General features: G+C 37.5%; 1 long non-coding RNA gene across 5 annotated transcripts in view; it reads right to left on the bottom strand.

The window, feature by feature from the left end:
- Positions 1–829: 829 nt before the first annotated feature.
- LOC104139631 (uncharacterized) overlaps positions 830–20044 on the bottom strand; it is a 34622-nt gene continuing 15407 nt past the window's right edge. For 3 of the 5 annotated variants that reach the window (XR_011135128.1, XR_693139.2, XR_011135127.1), the window contains 4 exons: positions 5086–5143; positions 3390–3522; positions 2431–2628; positions 830–2283 (listed from right to left, as the gene is read on the bottom strand). This is a non-coding gene — a long non-coding RNA (uncharacterized lncRNA). Of the gene's footprint in view, positions 2284–2404; positions 2629–3389; positions 3523–5085; positions 5144–8125; positions 8178–20044 lie in introns of all 5 variants that reach the window. The other 2 variants (XR_693138.2, XR_011135129.1) reach the window with 2 other exon arrangements.

The raw sequence follows: 20044 nt of genomic DNA, 5'->3' as shown, positions 1-20044 counted from the left end.
CTGATTGACAAGTAAATAAAATCCATTGGACTAGGTCTTTGGAGGTAAAATTACAGTGAAGTATAGTTTAATTCATTAATTGGCAATAACAGATAACAAAGCTATTATTAAAACAGTCTCACAAATCTAACTTTGTGTGTAATTGTAATTACATAAATTCTGTTCACATCTATTTAAAGAGAAGATTAGTTTGTGTGAAATTTCAGGTTCTCAGGACTCTTGAGAATAAAAACACTTAAAATCCCGCCTTATTATTCTGTTAAAAACAATTCCTACCACACACACACCCCTGCTCCTTCCCATTGCATGTTATTTTCAAGCAACTTCCAAAACACCAGGTCTGGGACAGCTGCTTTTCAGCTCCAGGTCTAATGAGCAACAGCACCAAGCATATTGGCAGTGACAAGCACCCACTGCCATTCCTCTGCTGTGAGAGGTAGTACGGCATAACCTTCAGCGGCACTGTTACGTGTGAGCATAAATAAGTCCATTTTCCAAGATTGCTCACTCTGTTTCCTTTCACAAGGATTCAGCTCCCTCCCTCCCACTGAAGTCAAGGGAGAGTTGGGGATCAATTGCAGATGGATGAGGTTTTCCTCATCTTATTTTCACAGATTTAAAAGTGTTTTTCAAACTTTGAAGTAGTCTCTGTTATAATTCCAACAGAAATTGTGTCCCAATTTAAAATGCTACCACGAAGGTTGAAGTTTAGAATATACCTGAAGACTGCTCCTCGCATGTTCTCCTCACAAATTGATCCTTCTTTCACAATGTTTAAATAGCGGCTTTTCTTCAGGTCTATAGAGAAAACAGGTTTTTGCAACAAGTCTTGTGGTTGCTGCACGCTATTTAATAACACACACAACCTGGGTTCAGGAAAAATATTGCAAAACCGAAAACAATTCTTAGAATCTTTCCAAAATAAAGGACTATCAAATAAAAAGCTGTTCTTTATTACTTCTGAGATTTTATTTCTTCGTCTCCATTCAGCATTTTCCAGTGAAGTAGCTACAACTTAGAGAAAACTGACATCTTTTCACCTTTGCTACCATTTCAGTGTTAATAAACACAAATGAATAAACTACAAACATAAATAAGGTATTTCTCTCAGAGTCAGAGTCACATTACAGAGATCACTGGCAGCCACATCAGAACAAAGTCACACAGAAAAGATCATGAAAGAGATTTTTTTTGAGCCACCGAAAAGATTCACTTTGCTTATCCATCTCTCCTTGTAAGCAGCAAGTCTTTGTAGGCCTCCTGGAGATAATATCTTCAGTTTGTCATATGTCGGTGCAGACATCTGCAAGTGGATGGGTGTCTTCATCTCTAAGCTATTTAAATTTAGTCTCCATGCATACTGAAAACCTGAGAGCCAAGACGCCTCTCACACATATGTAAGCCTGAAGCTTCTATGCTCAAGGCTGATCTTAATTTCTCTTTTAGATCCGCACACATTTATCAAAATCTGTTCTTCCAGTCATTATAAAAATTAACAGAAAGATTAAAAATAATCTCCCCCTCCCTTAACTAACCATAGACATGTCTTTGCTGTTCATACAGCATCTAATGCTGTTAACACTTCTCATTTCAATGCAAAGGTAATTAATTATGCACAAAGCAAACCAAAGTACCAAGAGATGATTGTGATGAGAAGAGACTATGATATCATCTGACTATAATATGACAGAGATGCCACATTAGATTAGTCTTTCTTCTGTATGTTCAAAGATGGTGTACAATGTTTATTAAAACAGGAAAGAAAAGGAAGCAGTACATTAATCTAAATAATAATCTCTTCTGTTAATAGCACCATTAACTCACGTGCTAAGAATGACTAATCTTCATATAACTTACCAGGCAGAGTGAGTTTCATTGTTCTCAGCCAGTCTCTGTGAATCTATTTGCTTTCTATGCTTTCACACACTGCAACAAAGAGCAATAATACAGGCTCTTTCTTATTTTTACTTCTCTACCTCTAAATTCAAGGTTAAATTAGGGTTGGAATATGCCTAGCCATGACTTGCTTGCACACAACAACGTAGCAAATGCGTGCAGACAGCAGTCTGCACTTCAAACCACAGGTCACAGGAGTGCGAAGCAGCAGTCGAAAAGACTGCTGAGATGGCAACTGGTTGCTGGCTGGAAAACAGCCTGTTTGATCTCCTGCACCACATATTTTGCCAGGCGTGTTACACATCACTGAAATGCTTTTGAGATTTTTAGGGGAGTGTCTTGGACTGCTCGTTCTTCTTGTTCTCCAATCCTCCTCGTTGGCCGCAGCTACAATGTGAAAGCAAGAACAGCTCTTGACTACAGCTACTTGTGGCACCAAGACATCAAGTCATATGTGACCTCAAGAAGGGCAGGAGGTAGGTAGTGGGGATGTATAATGGGACTTTACCTGCATTTTTATAGGTATCAATTTACCTGCTGGTGTTAATCTGATTCAGCATTAATTAGCAACATTTGATTTCATTCCTCCCACGCTCTCAAGAAAAGATCATCATTCATTCCAATTTCAGCACAATGATTAGATGCAGTTCTTAAAATTGTGTCGTTCCTGAATTACTTTTCTCAGAAGTGCTTGTATACATAAATGACAAAATGAAGAGCTGTAATAGATCCCTGTAAAGACAATACATAGAAAAATGTAGAAAAGGAGAAAAAAAAGAGCTAATACAGCTTTATATAATAGTTATCAGATAGATCTATTGGTATAAAACACATTAACATTATTCTTGGACTCTGTACATATACAAGCCAAGCAGATATATCAATCATTTAGTTAACCTCTATTCTGAAGAAATCTGATTAGCTCTATATTTCCCATAAAAAGACAGTTTAACCAGGATGTTTGCATCATGATCTCAATGGAATTTAGTTTTTGTTCTCATGACTACAATATGTTCCTTCTTATATCCTGAAGCAAATATAGTATCTTTCAGACAACGACAAGAATTCAGTTAGATTTGGTACACTGTAGCAGGATTTTCAAAAACATTAGTACTCAATTTTCTGCACTCCATACTTTAAAAAGTAATTCCAAGGCACAGTAACCTGTGTAATTCCATTATGCAAGAGGAAAGATGGATTTGGAGAGCAGAGAATTAGGAAGCCTCCTGAGTTATCTCTTCTGGATTTTCTTGCATAAGGAACAAGCAAATACAGAAAGAGTAAAGAGTTTAAGTTGTTAAAAAAACAAACAAAAAAAAAACACACTAAAAAACCCACAAGCCACTTTGTTTGTAAAGTATTTCTCAATTATTCTCAATTCTTCCTATAAACACAGGAATAGGAATATTCTTTTGAGTTAAAAATGCTCCATGCGAGCACATTTCCTTTAATTTTGTCCGTTTCATTTGTTATTGCTGGGAAGCTTTAGATACCTTGATCTTTCTAAAGAGTATCTATGAAATACCCTAAAGAATCTCTCCCATCTTGAGCTAGGTAACTGTCCCTATGTTTGATACCATAGCAGTAGTAGTAGTCTTTGTTCATCTGGTCAATTTAATCTCACTCCTGGAAGAAAAAAAAAGGATAACAGAGGAGATACGTAAAGATTCCTTTTTACAAATATTTCTCTGTAAGTCAAAAGGGATCGCTATTCTACATATAAGGTATATTAAAAATGGCATACAGTATTTGATTTAAGGTAGTAAAAATGAGCAGAACTGTATTCATAGCTACTATTTGTCAATTTATGCCACAAATGCATTTAAAAAAACAAAAAAGGAAAAGCCAACCTCCCCCCCCCCCACCTTCCCTCATGACCAACACATTTACACATTAAATGACATTTCAGCCTCTTCATTTTCCAGTCTGAAACATCAGGTTTTTGGCAGTAGCTAACCTCCAGCTACACATGGACATCAGTTTGGAAGGTGATGACAGAAAACAGAAAGCCTTTTTGCTGCGTGGCATACCAACACTTCATCATTCTCTCAAAGGTACAATGAACAAATAATTTTAATTTTGCAGAATTGCTATTCAGGGCATACACATGCAACTATTTATAGGTAACAGCTAAGGTTATACAAGCATTTCCATTCTAATAAGTCATCTGCTGATGTTTTAGCATAGAAAAATCATTCATCACCCTTTTAGATTTGAAGCTTCTAGGCAAATCAGAAAAGTATCCCCCTCCCTTTCTTAAGCATCATACTTGAGAGAAAGGGTTGGAGAAACCATCCTCATTTTCATCCTACCCCCTTCCCTGCTCACAGTAGCAGAGGGCAGTGATCGGGTCCAGGATAGAAGGGAAGGATGCTGGCAAGGACCACAGCACAGACAGCTAACCAGCCCTCCTGGGTAGGAATTAGCCTGCTCCATCCTGCCACAACTAAACTGCCGCTGATTCCTGTGCTAGACTTAATATTTCTGCACCCACATTACAGTCGACAGCACAATGTAGACACTTGGCTTAGCAGACCACCCAGTGAATGAGGATCTGAGAGAAAAAGATCATTCGTCGTAGTTCTAAGTCTTTCACCTAATAAGACTCAACAAGTGTTAGCACAGCTCAGCATGCATTTAGTAACCAACTGACTTTCACTGAAGACACGGGAATGCTCATCTTTAATAACTCAGTTAACGTTGTAAATAACCGTGTTTCATCAAACACCGATTCCTTTTCTATTTAGGGTGCTGTTGCATGAGCCTGCAAGTCCCTCATCTATTAGATCTTATACCTTGGATTCAGGAAAGGAAATACTTCAGCTATCAGCAGTTCTCAGATTCATTTCTGCTCGTGACAACTCTTTGTTTAAAGCAATTTAGCTAACTCTCCTGAGCAGACGAGACGATTTGCCTCACTAATCTTTTCCTCACTTAGCAAGCTGTTAGTCTCTGTGCGGACATCATGCATCTGATCTTTTATCTAGGGAGAGGAAAAGAATATATATATTCTGGACATTTTGCAAGAAGCTCTGGCTGCTGCACAAGGAGTCCCTGGCTCTGTTTCCTTAATCAAGCATTTACTGACTGGCATATAATATATTGCTTTCTTAGGCTGCCCTGCTTTCCTTTGGTACAGCAATGCATTTAACTGGAAATACTTTCATATGTGATAGATATCAGACATACCTGACTCTGAAGAATCTGCTTTTATCTTCGCAGTAGCACATCTAAACTTCACCAATTCCTGAAAAAAAAGTCACCAAGTATTTCTCTTGGTTACAGTGCAATTATGTAGTAAATACAAATACATCCTGACTTCAAACTTACCTATGTATTAAAAAAAAAAAAGGCTAAGAAATAACATCCATCCTGCTGATCAGATTCAGAAGATTAGCCACAAAACTGAAGTTTTAACAGGAGGCTCAATCCTGATACATGTTTTTGGCATAAAATATTGCTTGGTGCTGCTTTGAGGGAAATGATAAATTCACTGTGGTGCTACATTAATCAGGCCATCCACAGCAGCTTTAACATATATCTCCTTAAACAAAACTCATTGCTTTTACAGGCACATAATACCATCCCTCTGTCAGCCTTTAAAGTTAGCCTTAAAGCTCTACAGGAGATGCAGGTGTCACAGGCAAACTTCTCATTGAATATTCATTTTGCTGCCTGCAGCATTTTCAAACTAACATTCACTCTAAGAGAAGAGAGAGAAGAAGAAAATATTGCCCTCCTCAGAGGACTTAGCTTAAGTAATAACAATCTAAATAGCAGGAGGTTTGATCTGTTACTGGCTTCTAAATATAGTTCCATAGAAAGGAAAAAAACGTCTGGTTACTGCATCTTTTTCTTTTAGTAGGAGACTCAAAAGGAAAACATGTACCTGTAGATCATAAATTAACATATTTATTGCTAAACTAGCAATTCATATAGAATCACAGAATCACAGAATCACAGAATCTTTTAGGTTGGATGGGACCTCTGGAGATCATCTAGTCCAACCTCCCTGCTCAAGCAGGGTCACCTAGAGCATATTGCCCAGGATCACATCCAGACGGCTTTTGAATATCTCCAGCGAAGGAGACTCCACTACCTCTCTGGGCAACCTGTTCCAATGCTCTGTCACCCTCACAGTCAAGAAGTTTTTTCTCAGGTTCAGATGGAACTTCCTGTGGTTCAGTTTCTGCCCATTGCCTCTTGTCCTGTTGCTGGGCACCACGGAGAAGAGGCTGGCCTCATCCTCTTGACACTCCCCCTGCAGATACTTGTACACATTGATGAGATCCCCTCTCAATCTTCTCTTCTCCAGGCTGAACAGGCCCAGCTCTTGCAGTCTTTCTTCATAGGAGAGGTGCTCCAGCCCTCTAATCATCTTGGTAGCCCTCCGCTGGACTCTCTCCAGGAGTGCCATGTCTCTCTTGTCCTGGGGAGCCCAGAAGTGGACACAGTACTCCAGGTGAGGCCTCCCCAGGGCTGAGGAGAGGGGCAGGATCACCTCCCTCCACCTGCTGGCAACACTCTGCCTAATGCACCCCAGGAGACCATTGGCCTTCTTGGCCACAAGGGCGCACTGCTGGCTCATGTTTAACTTGTTGTCCACCAGCACTCCCAGGTCCTTCTCTGCAGAGCTGCTTTCCAGCAGGTCAACCCCCAGCCTGTCCTGGGGCAGGGGATTATTCCTGCCTAGGTGCAGGACCTTGCACTTGCCTTTGTTGAACTTCAGGAGGTTCCTCTCCGCCCAGCTCTCCAGCATGTCCAGGTCCCCCTGAATGGCAGCACAGTCTTCTGGTGTGTTAGCCTCTCCCCCCAGTTTAGTATCATCAGCCTATAGAAAACTATAGGCTTCATATAGAATACATCTGACATCCATAATTGCTAATTTACTCATATTTTCAGAGCACACATACTATTGCTCTTCTAAAAGTAGGGTAACTTTGCTCCAGAACCCCAAATCAAATAAACAATCAGTTTTTGCACTGAGATTATGTTGATTCATGAATTATTCTTATGATATTGATGCTTCAGCCTACTGAGTTTAGTTGAACCCTTTGACAACTGCAGTACGCAGTAAACATTGATACTTTTTGCATTACTGATCAGCAAGTGCTTGGAAATTCTGAGTCTCAAACTCTTAAATAGCAAGAATTTACTTTCCAGTATTGTTCTTTAAGAATATTCCTCACATCATAAATGAGCCATTCATTCCCTTCTTCACTGTTACAACTGAACTTAAAATAAATAAATAAAAATAAAAAGACTGTCAGGAATTCGCTTAATCTAAAATATGCACTACCCATTTCGATGTTGATGGATTGCTACTGTTGACCTCAGGGGATGCAATATTTGAGCTACAGCAATCTTCCGAAGCTGCAATCTGCAAATCACATTGGGCCCTTATGAAATACGTTAAAACTTTAGAAGTAGTATACAGTAGAGAATGTTGTTTTTAAAAGGATGTAACATGCGCAATAAAAAGGAGAGATTGCCTCCTTGGTGCATCCTGCATGCTGCTTCCTGAATGAGGTGAAGATGAGTCCTTCGGAGATCTAGGAGGTTCAGCTGGGGTTGCTTCTGGAGTGTGGGATGCACCATGCGAGTACCATTGCGTGGGGCAATGGGAGGAACTGCAAGCCAGGAGTCTGGGAGGCAGTGCAGGCTGGGGGTGGGGGGGGAGGGAGGAGGTTTGTAGGAAGAACAAAGAGCTTTTTTGGAACAAAAGCCAATCTGAATGCCACACCTTGGAAGTGAGGGAAAGACAGAGGTGTCTAGGGACCATGTGGGGTCATGTGCTCCAGGAACATACTGATATTTACTGAACCAGAAAGCAGACAAGAAGATGAGACCTACTATGCTAAGAACTGGGATATGCTTTTGAACTTTTTGTTTAACCTGCCTCAGTAAGCCGTTCCAGGTTCTGTGGCTTCTGGGTCTTCCTCATTGGTTTGCTACTTTTCCCAGAAACGTTCACCAAGAACAAGCAAGATAAGGCAATTCTAAGCTTCAAGGCTCTGTCTCATAAACTCTTGCTCAAAGGGACCAAGGCTGTGGTTTTTCATTTGACACATCAGCCACATCTCCTAGCATAAAATACTAAAGCTAAAGTGCAAATATAAAGATATTAATTTCATCATTAAGTAAGAGTATCAATGACTGACTGTAGAAATAAAAAGCCGTTCAAAAATGTAATGCAAATATTCAGTATGAGAATTCATTCAGATAATACCTTAAAATCAATGGAAAAGTTTTTCAGTGCTTCTGCAATGGTTGCAGGCAACCTGAAGATGGAGAAGGGAGAAGGATAGCATAACTTAACACTCCAATCTAAGAGGCTGCTGAAAGAACAACCAGTGTAGGGTTTCTCCACACAAGTTCTCACCTCCCACTGACCACCAGATTCCACAGAAATCTCACAGATTGTCTTCTCTTCACATAAGGATCGTTCACTGGCCTACATCCATTGGGAAGTCTCTTTTATAAAAACTGGTGATGTCAGTGCTCAGACAAAACACTTGCGTCTTAGCAGGTAGTATTCCAGTTCTCTAATTCTTTATTTATTTGAGATTGAACGCAAATGTGAGCTGGTGTTCATTTACACCTGCTGTATGGCTGTGTGGTTAGTTCCCTGAAATACCACAACACAGAATCCTTGGCTTTTTGGTTTGATAATCTATTCCTCCTAAGAAAAGAACAGTGGCAGACAGAGCAATTGATATCTTCAGAGTTTTTCTGCTCCAGAGCCCAGCACAAAGCTGGAGAGAAGAGCTCATCCAAAGAAAGCAGGGATGACAGCGGACTCAGGAAGTAGGTTCCAACATGCTGCACATGGCTGCATGCACGAAGGGCTCCTGGAGCAGCTGTGCCTCAGCACTCATTTCAGACAAATACAACACCGAGGGGGTGGGGGAAGAACCACTCTGTAATTTAACATCTCGTAAACAACTGCATTAACCTGTAGAAAACCTCAGAAGAGCGCTTGTTTTTTCATTCCGTTCTGTTCCCATTTTCCCCTCAGATCTTTGAGGACTAACTTTACCTCACATCACTGCTTCACATCACTAGATCCTTCTTCCCTTGTTTCAGTATAACTAACATTAAACATATCTTAATCAAGACTGCTAAAAATACCATCTAGTTTTTTGAAGCAGCAATTTAGTGCACCTCTTCAGCTGGTAATTTGTTTCAGCACTTACATATGACTTGTATTCTGAAGCCCATTCCCAGATGAGTGGGAACTAAGGATGGGAAGAACAGGTACACAACTGTGACTTCAGAAAACATTTAGGATTCCCAAGTCCTGAGACCAAGGTATGTCATCTTTGGTTCCTCTTGTGAAGAACAAGTCTCGAGAGAGGTTGCTGTACATTATACTAGAAGCAACATCCACAAATGCTTAACAAGTATTTTGCTACTATGTAATTTTTCTTCAGTGATTTTAGACAAACTGAAATCTACCAGTAGAGGTCAGTAACTAAAGAAAAGAAGATTTATGATGGAATTTCTGGCTGAAAAAAGAAAGGTAAGAGAATGCATATTGTAGGTAATAAATATTTTCATTTTTATGTTGGCCTATTTTTAAATAGAATGATAAATTTTGAAATGAAACTATTAAATTATGTTTTCCTAACAGAACAACTTGATGCTTTCAGTCTAAATTCATTTAATTCCTATAGTTATTTTTCAATCATGTCATACAGTTTTACTTGCAATGTGTGGTAGAAGGATACACTTAATGAAGCTGATCATATCAAGGGAATACAGATTATGAGTGGTAGTATGACCTGTCATCAATTTTTCATTGTCCAAGAAAGTTCAACTATGTCAAGATTTAAAAAAAAAAAATCTTTGTCTTAAAAGTCAAGAAAAATTTTATTATTGGCCCTATCAAAGCTAGTGTTAAAGCAGGTTGAAAAAACATCCCACATTCATACGAACTTTGTGTTAAACGTTTTGGAGTATGTGCTCCGCTTGAGTATGAAATGTCAGTGTTCTACCACAGCAATGGAAACATTGCAATCTATAGACTTGCTGGCCTGCACAGAAGGGAATGGCAATTGCACGCATGTATGAGGACAAGATTTTCTACTATTAAAGTACAGGATGCTGCTCAGCTGAATTTGGTACACTGACAAAACATATCAAAATTGAGATTATTCCCCACTTTATAGGAACTCAATGGAGTGAATCAAATATTAAGATGCACTTTTCTGCACAGTGTTAGTTTAATGATTCACAGTGTTTAGTCTCTCATCTTTCCTTCCCTTTGCAGAGTCCAACAATCAAATTTCCTTATTAAGACACAACTGTAAGAGTAGAAGGTTACTGTCATCAGAAGTACAGTGGCGATCTGCTGCCAAAAAATCTCTGGCAGCTCAGATCTGAAAAGCAGAGCATTTAATGAGTATCTATTTATTTGTTATACGTTGTCAAGTCTCTTTTTGTATATCACCTTCCACCACAGCGTTTTTTAATTGCCTTCATGCTGGATCGAAATGTTCCTAACGTCATGCATTCACTCCCTATACTAGAGAGCCAGCCAACGTTACACTCCACAGGTGGATGTTTCCTGATCTGCACATCTTCATTTCATGACACTTTTGCCACAGATGATATCGCACAGCTCAGAGCCAAGTTTAACTGACTAATCTAAATCCACCTGCCTACTTTGGTTACTCCTTATGCATTCCATGACATAAACGCAGTTGTTTAAACGTGTATGCAGCTTTGACCCTTTTCCAACTAAACGTGCATGGCTTGTGCCAAGCTGTAAACCATACCACCACTGTATCACAGCTGAGGTGATCTGACTTCCTATTTGCCATACCTGGTTTTCTGAAACACCAATTTAAGAGCCAAGCTCAGGTTTTATACTAATACTTTTGTTCCTGTCTTATAGACTTGAGAACATCATAGCTGACAATATTTCATTCTTTGTAAATGCTTGGAATATTTTAGGGGAAAGTGAGCAGTATTAGTAAAAGCATTTAAAATACTGATTCTCAGTTGCCATTACAAGAGAATTTGCAGTCGACTACAGCCTTTTCTTTCTACACACCTCTGGAAATTACTTTGGAATCTGTAATGCAAAGAGTCTCTTTCAATTAACTATGTTCAGGTGTTATTTGCCAACCTCAGAAATAAATTATATTAGTGAAATTAGATAAATGCCTTGTTCTCAGCACATACTCTATAGGTTTGTTTGATTGATTGTTTTTTTTTTCTGATGAATTCTTTTCATTAGCGTTTATGCAATAAAGACTTGGAAGGGCATTTCAACAAACTCTTTCCCCAATATGTACATATTTCTGATCTTCCTTCTCTCTCCCACCCCCCACCTTTTGCTGCAACACACTAGTTTAAATTTTGCAACTTTTTCCCCATATTACACCCAGAAATGACAGACAAACCTTCAGATAGTTTAATGCAATTTTCTTAAAAAAACTGACTCATAGCTTTTTGCCAAGCAGGGTAAAATAGTGCAAATGTAAATATATCTAGCAGTTTAAAAGAACACCCTCTGTCAGCTTACCTGCTCCCCAGAGAATGGATCTATACTGTTGCACTAGCATTCTTGAGATTTCTCTCTCAGATCCTGCATCTTGATCATTCTGGTTTGTGTCCATGCTCTTAACCGGACTGCACCTAAACTGATCTTGGAGGATCATGGGTAGAGGTAGAGTAACTACTTACAAGATAAGGACAAAGGCGGCAGAGACAAGTAGATGCTGATATAGACTGATTCTCTCCTTCCTCTGTGCTCCCCAAATCACATCTTTTATCCTTCTAGCTGCCATACGCAAGTCCAAAAATAAAGCTTTGCAACACAGTAACTGCAGCTACCTATCTGAAAATTTAATACAGGAAAACACATCAGAAATTGTTCTCTAGAGGACTGGAATCTTGGCAACAGTAAAACTATCCTGCACCTCTCTTCCCAAATAAAGGGGAAAGTCTAGGGAGACAACTGAATTTGATCTACCTGAGCTAAATCCTTCCATCCATAGGAGGGCCAACAATGCATTTGCTTAAGATGGCCATCCCTTACTTATTTGATTTGTCTCCTCGCTTATGTAAGAAAAAATTGATGAATAACTACCCAAGCAAAAGGGAAAGCTGAATTAATGACTCGGTCAAAACTTTGCAGTGCACAGTGCTAGTCTGTAACCACAAGGTAATTCTTACTTACGTTACATAATTCAGCATGAAGACACCCTGGGCAGGATTCACTTCACTAAGTTTCAAATATTTACAGTACAGACATCTCCATTTGAACTAGTCACATAAGTTAACTTTATAAAGAAAAGCGAAAAATAACTTCTGGGGCACAATTTGTCTAACTCAGAGTAAGTGGCTGAAGCAGGTCAGATGAATCATGCCCTGTTTTTCTCCACTGACTATAAAAATAACCTATGATGACTTGCACAGTATAGTCTTTTCATTGTAGACATTTAACATCAGGAGAAACAAATCTTATCACCACTCTTAACAAAAGACATGGAAAGGTTTTTGAGAACTTCCCATTATTACACAATGAAAAAGGAAGTAATAATATAGCATTAAAAACCTCTGAAAATACAAATACTCTACTACAATCAAATGGTGTGAACTTTGACAGCTTATTATTTATAGAGGATAACATTAACATTGGCTTTTAGATACAATTACAACAAGTTACAGAAAGCAAGAATGAGTTTTAGGTTCCCTTCCAGCTACCTGCCCAACTCACATACCCTAGAACACAGCAAACATGCTACAGAAGAAAAAGTCTTTAAGTTTAGTAATAAAAGATATTTTTCTTTGACTGCCAAAGAATTTGATTTTGCAGTTCCTAAATACATGCAAATATTGAAGAATGCCGCATATTGCATGATAGTGCATTTTCTAACTTCCAAAAAGATTTTTTTTCCAGTAATAAAAAGCTACTCCTTAGGTGAGCATCAGCAATTCATCATTTATAGGTCTTCAAGAAAAAGATAAAATTTTAAGCAACTGAATATTGTATCATGCTAAAAGTTGTCCATGATACAGTCTGGAAATTAGAACTAGTTACCTTGCAAGCTTTGAGGTTGACAATGCTATACATTAATTGAAGGTAGGCTACAAAGAATTAGCAACAGATTTTGTAACATTCAGGAGAGTCATTGGGCTTACACAGAAATTATTAATCCAACGTATTATCTACAAAGCCTTGTTTCTCTGTTCCTTAATAACGCAGAATTTATGTACATTTCTACCTTAACACAGCAATGGAAAAAATACTGTTAAAATTCTGAGAAATTATAAAAATCTGCTAATTTATTGTTACACCTGATCTTAAACATTAATTTCAACTCTCTGTATAACAAATTCTATATACTGATGTTCTAAAGCAAAGATTTATTGAAATATACTAAATATACTAAACCAATAACTATAAACAATAAACTGAAGATTATGAGAACTGAACAATACGCTAAACAGAGATAAAGATGTATCAAAGAGATACAGTATAAATATGAGAAAATTACGACAAAAAGGACCTTTCCTCCATTTGCTTATTCCTTATTAATCAAGAAACATAGTTTACATAGAAGTATCTCATGTCAGATCCTCTCAGTGAAGATACAGAGATCTAATCCCAGTAAATGGGAAGTCAATAAAGCAACTTAAATCTTAAGATTTCATTCTCGCTCATAGTATGTTGTTACGCTCCAAGTTATGCTGACATATCTTACAATTACATACTGCATGCAGGAAATGGGATTTTGCAGCAAAGGATTCAACACAAAATGAGGGAAAAAAAAAACATTAATCTATTCTGGTATCTATTGCTAGAATTGTTTCCCCTGGTAAACAGCATAGTACTTCTGAAATTTGCATATCAACGTAGGAAGGACTATTTGTACAATAAGTACTAGCTAGTAGTTTAAGAGACCCAGAACCTGTGGGTTTTATTAAATAAATTAGTAGCTGCTCAGGACATGGAATTGATTAGATCACCTTTTCCTATTTTTGTATTACTTCCTATATAACTAACTTGTAAAATTTTAACAAATTAACACTTTCCTCTTTGTGCATATTTTTTGTCTTGGAGAGAAAAACACACAGAATTAGTTAAGTATTTTCCCATTAATCCAGACACATCTATACAATGTGCATGACTTTAGTCTTTCTTCTTAAACACATTACTCTGTTTAAAATATATCTGACTTTTACTACTGTTTTTTTCTCTTTAATCCACAATCCTTACTAGAATGCATAAATAAAAACACATCCAAAAAGCGCAGGCAAATCTAGCTGTTCTCAAAGCTATCACTAAAGACATACTTAAGTGAAGGCTGAGGTAATTTCCTGAATAAGATTGTACAGGAAGATTTAATCAGCTCAGAAAAACCCAAGTCCAACATTAACAAAATGAGGGAGCTGTGAACATCACTATCATACAACTGAATTTTCTGCATGACCACTATGTCCAGATACTAGGAATGGTTATTCAAGGACTTAATTCTGTAAAGTATTTTTATGCACATCTTTCCATTGATATGAATAAGCCTAGTCATGTAAGTTAAACATAATATAGGGGTTCTGTTTTACATTCAATATACTTGATTTCATGCTCTAATAACATGGCTGATTTATTTCTTCCATTAGCTAATCCTCTTGACTTTCCATAATAATTAAATTGTAAGATGTTTTCCAGAAGAGATGAAAGTGAAGCTATGCTGCAGAAAGGAACAGGAAAAAATGGTCATTATACTTGTATATAAAGACTTTAGTAATTTATCATAGACGCTTTCCTTTAAAATGAAGAATTAAAACATTAAACAGCTGTAGTTGCAGAGATAAACAAATTTATCAGATATCAAGTCTTTCTACTAGCTTTTTGTTAAAGAAAAAAAAAAAGAAAGAATTCAAATAACTCAATGTAATGTTTCAATTCACGTCCAGTCACATCCTTATCATTTGATGATGATGCTTTGTGGTGCTCTACTGAGGTAGTAAAATAATTATCTCTAATACTGCTACACTCTGCTGACTGTACATATATTTATATATATATATATATATATATTTATACTTATATAATGATTATTACTAAATTATTAGGTTAAGTTCATGATGCTTTGTATAATAGCACTTCAGATTTGACAATGTAAAGTGATTATTTAGCCATTCAAAACCACTTCATTTCTGTTCAAACATATTGCAACTTAGAACTTCTAATGCTAGCTTACGAGACTAGCATATGTCCAAATTTTTTCCCTGCAAGTCATTAAACAGAAATGAAGTTTTCTTGTTTGCTTCTCCTCCTCCAGTGCCTGAATTATGCATATTTATAAAGGTTCGTACATCATGTTCTTTGGACAAGTTTGGGCAGATGTTTCCAATAGGCACCGATTCATGCTAAACCTTTCAAGACTTTAACCAAGTTAGCCATCTTCCTGAATCCACCTCCCTCATACTTATCTAAGGTTCAATCCTTGATCACAAAACTGTCCCTCCTCTCTTTTGGACAATGTTCCATTCAGGGGTATCAAAATGGTATTTTTCATTTTCTAATGCTGGCAAGATCTGAAACATTAGGTAACTATAAATAGAAGACTTTCATTGAGGATAATTTTGATCCTCATCCGGAAAAGATATCCTATGATTGTCTAATTAAATGTTGAGGTGAAACATAGGAAGACTTTGTAAAGGGTATTATTTTTAAACTTTTAAACTTTGGAGGTCCAAATCATGGATCCAAGTCCTATGGGACAAGGTCTGTACAAACATAGTTATTGCAAATAATTTACCAGAAGGTGAACGGTGTTTACAGTGTCCCCGGAACAAATAAGGCCACTAGGTCCTTGACAACAAGTCATTATTCCTGGCTTCAGATTAACTGTAGCAGAAATGTAGACAGAACTGTATCGAAACCTACCGTTCATCTCCACAAAGGTTTGTCCAAGCCTTAGGTGCTTTGAATTACACATCTTGGTTCAACAAACTAGCTCTCTAAAGACCTTCATTAGGCTATCAAAACAGTTGGACCCCAAGAGTAACTTTCCTGTTTACTCCTTGTTTCTGGAGTATGATCATTTACTGCTGATCATTGACTAATGGGAAAATGGGCAATTATTCATCTTTAAAAGAACAAATTTAAGTCTTAGTTTTCTTAGGAAGCAATATAGAAGTGATTTTCATGCCCTCTGACCCCAAAGTAATATGAATCAAATTAGTCTTTGCCTCAATATTCATTTAGGAGCTTTTAGATATCTCCCCCCTTCCCTCCCACAAAAACCACTCAGCAACACAGTTTTAGGACAGTAGAGTTTTTTTCTCAGGAGGACTGCTCAGGAAGCTCTGCTGCTAAGTTGATTTTCCAAAGTTCTCTCATTCTCTTCAAAGTTTTGCTAGCAGTAAATAAACAACTTACTTAGATGATAATCCAATGCATTCTTAAGTGAAAAAATTCAAAGGATTTCAGGAAAGAGGCAGGGGTGGCAGATGACTGTAAAAGCAGAAGTAGGAAAACCTCAAATATAATGGAATTTGCTTTGGATACTGAATATTAAGAGCTGTCAAGTGAGGAAAAAAGACCGTAAGAAACTGTGGAAGCTCACTTTCAAGGTTTACACAGTTCTCTCCACACTAGATTTATGAGAAACTTTTTCACCGTGTATAGTATTTAAGGTCTCTTATCTTTCATGATTTGACACACTTCAGACTAACTAAACTAAACTGAACTAAACTAAACATAAAACTGAGCCAGGATTCCACATGTCCTAGGGTTTAGGCAGAAATCAATGAAGCATCCTCCTTCTCCCTTCTCTCAAGACTCCCTCAAGAACATGCTGGTAACACCCCCACACACCCCTTTTTGGCTTTAGCACAAAGGAACAATTCTTAAGATCTTCTCTCTAGTATAACTCAATGGGGAACAATTAAAAAAAAACATCTCTTTCATTCATGGAACTTAAAAGTGAAATGGAAGTACATCTGCTCTTTTACAATAACACCAAGTGGGGTTGTTCTGAAATCACTGTTTTTCCTGTCCCAGAATATGACCAGAACTATACACAGCACAATATAATGAGCAAAGTCCATGCCATAAAAAGGTACAGCTCTAGAAGACAAGCTTGACACGCAAAGATGAGACAAAAAGTACATTGAAAAAAAACTGTGCTTCTCCGTATGTTTATAACTTCTTTGCATTTCTCACTGTGAACCCTGAATAGGGGGTAGTAAGCTAAAATGAAAAATGAAATAAGAACAGGGTAATTTTTCTTATTTTACAATAACTATCATTCTGGAGGTAACAGACTATTTCCCTGATCTCCTTGTTTTCTGGATGTCTGTAAACACAGAGCATACGTATGTACGCACATTGCAGTCATAAGAAGTTCAAAATTGCTACTTGGGTATTTACACAAACCGATCAATTATGAGAACAAGTAACTCACTGTGCACCCAGTGTGTACTGTGTGCACTGTTTCCTAGACTGTTGTTAGGTTTGCTACCAGGGAAAGGCTTTATACCTCAGTCAGGAGGATGTCTCTGAGCAGGCTCAGATGACAAAAGTTCCTGCAATAAAGGACAAGGCAGGCAGGAAGATGACCAGGACAGTGAGCGAAGAGCTTGCTGCATACATGGAGACCAGGAGGTGCCTCAGAATGTCTGCTGACATGCAGAAAAGCCCTGGTTCACAATGAAAAAGGGCAGAGTTTTAGAGAACTGTGTGGAATTTGTTTGCAACTGTGATAACTGCAGAAAGTTGTTGGTTTGAGAGCATATAGGTAAAATATCCAGTGTATGTAATGGGCAGGAGGGCATTTTCTTATTAATACATTTATTTTAACCCTTTACATCCAACAGATTTCAAAAGTTACCTTGTTCCCTTTTGTTTTTTGATGAAATCTAACAACCATTTTTAAAGATTCAAAGTCCTTTGGACTGCTGACTTTGAGGAAAAGGTAGCAGCCATACAACACCCATTAGGTGTACTAACAGAGAAAAATGAGAAGCAACATCATTGTTCTCGTCTCCATCTTCCTTCTCATCTTTGTTCCTTCTCTATTGAAAAGATAAGTCTATTTTTATCTTGGAACTGAACCTCAGTATCAGTCATGCAATTCAAATAAAACATTCTGTGGAGAAAAATCAGTATTTTGCCCCATTACAGTAGTAATGATCTCACTCCATTAGTTACATGAAAGCATGCTAGTGTCAAAATCCCAATGGTCTCCAGTGACCAAAGGACGTAGAACACTGCTCTCCAACCCGTGCTGGTGTACATAATAATTAATGCCTGTGGTACAAATGGCTGTTATCTAATCTCCTGCTTCATATCCCTGCCTAACTTTCTGAAGGATGTCAGTCAGTTTCTCAGAAAATTATGACTAATATGGAGAAAGTTAAGAAGTGAACAATTATTCCTTATTTTTCATAGCAAGAAGTAACTTGTGATACTACTAGTCAGCAATTCAAAATCATCAGCAAGAATTACGTTTTCCTCAAAAAATGTGATTAAACAGCGGAACTCACTGCAGGTCAGAAGTATAAATGAATTCATAAAAGAATGAGATAAGTTCATGGAAGAGATATCAATTCACAACCATTAAATATAGTGTCTTGATGTAGCCTCTGTCTCATAACCTGCTCGTTGTTTGGAGAGAACTTCTCTGATTTGCTCTGCTCTTGAATGATTTGTTTAGCATCTACTAGGATATTGCTAGAGACAAGTCATTAGGCTAGATGGACAGTGATCTCTCTCATTACAGCAATTCCAAGACTAAAAGAAAAAGTATGCTCACAACAAATACTTCATTTTCAAAACTGCTATGGAATAATTTCACATCAAACAATTTCTAAAAATAAACAGCTATGAATGCATATCTATAGTACAATACTTAGATGATCAATTCCCACCAGGGCAAAACGTTTTCAGTATTTGGAATGCACAACAAACAGATAGCATGTATATTGCACTCCACTACAGCAGACTGTAAAGGACTGTATAAACAGCTACATTATTTAAACTCTTGAATAATTTTAACCTTTCAGGAAAGTACTTACTAGCATAGTCTTATATTGGTTTACAGATCAGATCACAAAGTTCAAAATCATTTGACATCAAATGGCGATATCACTTCTCACACTAATATTTAGCCCCAACATTTTAACAATGACCTGACAATGAACATTTTAACCAAGTAAGAGAGATTGATCTGCCCCAGATCCTGAAATACAGAGAAATCTGTCGGTTAGTTTGCCTGCCAACAAGCAAGATTTTGTTTTCTCCTCAGGCCGATGAGAATTCTATTATTAGAAGCAGCGTACAAAATCATTTGTAAAGCAAATAAATATATTGTATGTGAATTAGATTACAGACTGCTAATAACAGTTCACCTACGTAAAGTTCCACTTGTATTTCTACAATGTCCTTCCTTAAATACATAATATTGAAAAACAACCGCAGGACCTAAATATCATAATTTCCTTCATTTCTTTAAGTTGCTTTTGTAATTTTGTAAATGTTGCTTATTTTTAATGTTCATTTTGTTCTTCAGTACATAACTTGATCATTTTAATGAGTAACACGTAATGTAAATCGTGGCTGAAGCGGAATAGCAGCTCTTGCTCAAATTAAAGCATAGCTTATTTCACCTAAGGCCATCGCTGAAGTTATGAATCAAGTATCTTATTCATCTTGCTCACTGAATGGACTGTGGCAGATTCATTTGATATTCATCATCATAGTGTAATACAGCCTTTCCATCATCAAGGAGGATCATCCTTGAATTATACCATTATGAAGGGGGAAAGTACTGTATGACATGCCTTTAGCAGAGCATAGAGGACTCTAACAACCTAGGAAAACAGCTGACCCTGCCTGCTGAGATAAACGGGTACAAGAGTTGGGACTCAGCCCAATTCTCAGCACAAAGATTTCCACTTGAGGATGAAGAACAATGGCTTGAGCAAAGATGATGGCCGTTTCCCTGAAAGGAACTGAGGGCCTGCACTATGTGATTTAAAGGACACTTAAAATTTTTGTTTTCTTGATGCTGAAAGATTTGGTGGAGTTGCTTATTATACTGTTGTTAGTAAAATAAAAAAACCTTGAAATTTCTTCTTGCTCAAATAAGCATCTCTCTGACCCTCTTTATCCAGGATGATTGCT

The sequence above is a fragment of the Struthio camelus genome, chromosome 1 (genome assembly GCF_040807025.1).
Source record: "Struthio camelus isolate bStrCam1 chromosome 1, bStrCam1.hap1, whole genome shotgun sequence".
NCBI lineage: Eukaryota > Metazoa > Chordata > Aves > Struthioniformes > Struthionidae > Struthio > Struthio camelus.
Note: the sequence above shows the minus strand (reverse complement) of the source record. Positions and strands in the feature narration are given on the sequence as shown.